Genomic DNA, 4,180 nt, shown 5'->3' with positions numbered 1-4,180 from the left:
TCAGTGGTTCCTGCCTTGACCGTCTGCATGGCCCTGGCCTGCTGTGTGTTAATTATTATACTTGAAAAGGAGTACGCACTTTAGAAATGATGCTTTTATGTAATACTGTCGCCTCTGAAAGTAAAAGTGTTATTTTTGCTCTACACACCGTACCTTATAATTTTCCTCCGGGGTGTTTTAATATCCCTTCCTGATTTTCCATCGACAATTACAGGCCGGCTTTTACCCTGTGTGATCGGAAAAATATTAACTCAGGCTTACCATAGCAATCCGCAATTCCGAATCCGTCAGGCATGCAGTGGACAGTTTTGTCACCAAGATTGATTGACGGAGCGTCAGATGGAATGGAGGAGTACCGCGAATAAGAGGAATGGCTGGATGCATGCCACTTCCCAAATTGAACAGGACAACTACAACATACAGTTACAGTATCCTCTCCACTTCTCCTTATCTTTTAAATAATGTTACTGTTGTGAAATTCTATGAGTGCGACTCTGTGCATTTGATCTCTGCTTCAAATTCATCCCTACAGCTATTTGGTAAGTTTCTTTGCTATTTGTAAAACTAATTTATTGTACTAATAAGTGTTTATTCTCTCTGAGGGCAGATAGGCAAGTAAAATTGTGTAATTACTGCAGACCTATACTGATAAATTGTTTATTCATAGTTAGTAAGTTGCAGTAAATACTACTTTTCAGTAACCTAGTCATCCATTTAGCAAACAACTTTATTATTATTATTATATTTGGGTTTGTAAAGCGCGCAGATACCCAGGGGTTTCCCGGCGCTGACAGAGGAAAAGAAGCAGGGAGACAGAAAAATGGGAGAGGATTAAGCAGAGAACAGCCAGGTTTTCAGGCCTTTCCTGAATTTCAGGTAGCAGGTTTCAAAGCGCAAAGAGATGGGGAGTGTGTTCCAGAGTGATGGCGCCAGATAGGAAAAGGAGCGACCACCAACTCTGGTGCGTTTGAAACGGGGCATGGAGAAGGTGCCAAGAGAGGAAGATCTGAGGGTGCGTGCTGGACAGTACGGTTGAACCAAAATGGAGAGATAGGGGGGGGAGTTGCCTGTTTTTATCCGGTGCATATAGCAGAGGGCTTTGAATTTCGCTCTTGATTCGATGCGCAGCCAATGAAGGCTGCGCAGGGAAACGGTGGCAGAGGCAGTTCTGGGCAGGTTGCAGAGCAGGCGGGCTGCCATATTTTGCACCACCTGCAATTTACGTGTTACCTCCTTGCTTGCCCCAAGGAGGAGTACGTTACCGTAGTCTAACCTGGAGGTTACTAAGGCCTGGACCACAGTTCTTTGAGTGTCTGGCGGAAGCATCCATGCTATTTTTCTCAGCAACCGCATGATGTTTGTACAGGTGGCTGAGACTTTCACAACATGCTGCTTCATGGACAGTTGGTCGTCAAATGTAACTCCCAGGTTGCGAGCCTTGGTAGATGGAACCGGCAGGGGACCCATTTGCTGAGGCCAGTGCTTAGGGCCCCAGAGAGTGGTGTCAGGACCGAATAGAAGGAGTTCGGTTTTATCGCCGTTTAGTTTTAGTTTATTGGTCTGCATCCAGTTGGCAATATTGGTGAGCCCAGATCGGAGAGATGAAATGGGGGCGTGTTTATTGGAGGAGAGGGAAAAGATGATTTGGGTGTCGTCCGCATATGAAAAAATAGAAAGACCCGATTGTTCTGCCAGAGAGGCGAGAGGACTAACATAGATATTGAAAAAAAGAGGACTTAAGATAGAACCTTGGGGTACACCGTGGGGGGAGGGGAGGGCAGTTCATGCATGCACTTCCTTTATGTCCCTTAAAAGATTTATGGATATCTTTGTATCAAAAGATTTGTTTTTCTTCATTTGTTGTTTGTCCACACTGTGTTTTTTCTCTCTCCACAAAACTTTCCCAACAACCCCCATTCCCATCCAATTTTCAAACTCTAACCCTCTTCGCCTGGGCTGTGTGGTTTTCATTGAGGTGTGACTAAATCTCAACAATAATTCCACACACTTGCTGGGGAGGATAAGGTCAAAAGCAACAGAAAATCAATTTCAAGGCAGGTCAAGGAAACCGATGATATATTCTTATTCTGCTTGACACACACACATGAGTATTTGCAAATCAAATCAGAATTTCAGGTGCGCCATCAAGTGGATTGATCATCAACAACATCCTCCTTCTACACGTGACGAATGCTTACGCTGCTGTGTCCTTCAGTACTATTTCTTGTAGTAGCAACTATTATTTAACTTTTGATGAAATACTTTAGCATTGCTTAGGCTACAATTCATGGCACTGTTCTTGTGTACTGTACTATCGTACTGTTCTAATGCTCCTCTCAGGCCACTCAATGTTTCATTTCCTTTTTTTCATATGCTGCTACTGTCAGTGTATACCACTACTACTACTACAACAACGATGACATTTCATCCGTGCAGGATTCCATAGCCAACCTTAATTGCCATTTGCCATGCAGCCAGCCCTGTGCCTAGCCCTATCAGTCCATCACTTGTTGTTTTTGCAATTGCCGCCCTAAGTGCGCTGGGGATGCCCAGACGTGGGTCCCAGGCACTCCACACCACTTGGAGTCAAGCTAGCCGGGCTGATGAGAGGTGTTACCTCGAAACCGGTCCGGTCCTCGGATGCTTGATTCCGGTCTGGGAAAGATATGGCTGTTGTAGTTCGGACTGGACTGTTCCCATGAGGCACAGGGTCAGAGCTGATTTGCATAAAGCCATTATCTGACCCAGGGTGGTGTGGAGTGCAAAAAACGATGGATTTGGGCCCAGATCTTTTGACTGGGGGAGTGTGTGACATTGATCCACATTCAGTCCATCACTTGTTGTTTTTGCAATTGCAGCCCTATTCTCAAACACGAATCACAGGTAAGATAAGCATTTCGGGGGAGGAAGAATAATGGAGTAGGAGGAGGGAGAGGAGAGACTGACGCTAATACTAGTAAAGTAGTTGGACAATTGAATTCACAAACTCTGTCAGTGGCACTTTTGTACAAATGTGGGCGATTAGACAATTTGAATCAACCAGCCAGTTAAGTTTCAGGAAAACAAACGTACAGTTAACCCCCTCTGCCTCCCCACAAATCAGTAAAAACGCGTATGCTATGTTTAAGTTGAAAATAAATAATTTTTTTGACCCTAACAAAAATAAACTATCCCACAAGAGCCAACCAACCCCCCTGCCTAACCCCAACCAATGTCCATTAAATCATGTCCTGAAAAGTCCAAAAACCCCAACCCCCATTTCTCACCCCCCCAAAAGTCTTTAAAAAGGGGGCAAGGGACAGTCACTCTCTCTCTACTTTCGCCGGTGGTGTCCTGTGGCCAGGAGGTCATGCAGCTCTCCCCGGAGGTCCTTGAGCAGGGCTTTCTGCCTCTCCACCTCCTGCTCAAGGTAGGCCACTCGCAGGGTCAATCTGTGCATACTAGCCTTGCAGCTACTGTGGGGGGCAGCTGTTGTTTTCCCTGCTCGGCGGTGGCGGGTGGATGCAGGACCACGGCGCTGTACCGCTGGAGTATTGCGCTGGCTGTATGACCCAGGGGCAGCGGAGGAGGATGCAGCTGTTGTGGATGTTGACTTCAAGTCATCCTCCTCCTCCTGAGCCACCAGCCATCGATATTCGGCGACACTTTCCTCCAGCTTCCTTTGCTGGGCCCGGATAGCCAACTCCTTCCTTTTTAGTTTAGAAGAAGTATCTAATTGAAGAAAGAAAAACATAATGTAACCAATGCTCTTTAAGATTAACACAAAATAATTCAACAGAAAGTTGTGTCACAGTAGCACTTTGTCGGCCTCTGCTCTAACTTTAGTGGGAGTTTCAGGAATTCTACTAACACTATATGGACTCACTACATTAGACTCAGACAGTACTCCAGTCTTCTTCTACTCTCTTGTTTAGCGAAATTAGTACGTACACTTGTGGAAGCCGGCATAATGCCAGCGCAGTCAGCTTGCACCCAAGAAAAACAGATGCAAGCCATAATGATGCAGACTTACGTTACTGTTACCAGTCCAGTATATGCAGATGGTAAAGCTCTTACTTTTCTATTACAGGTGGCACTGGCTATACTCAGTTACAAGGGCTACTGCTCAATCAATTTTACTTTCACCCTGCCCTGCCCCTGACTACTACAAAAGGAAAATGAAGAAGATAATATGATCATC

This window comes from Lissotriton vulgaris, chromosome 4_1 (assembly GCF_964263255.1).
Source record: "Lissotriton vulgaris chromosome 4_1, aLisVul1.2, whole genome shotgun sequence".
Taxonomy (NCBI): domain Eukaryota; kingdom Metazoa; phylum Chordata; class Amphibia; order Caudata; family Salamandridae; genus Lissotriton; species Lissotriton vulgaris.
The sequence above is the reverse complement of the archived record's forward strand: the minus strand, read 5'-3'. Positions refer to the sequence as shown.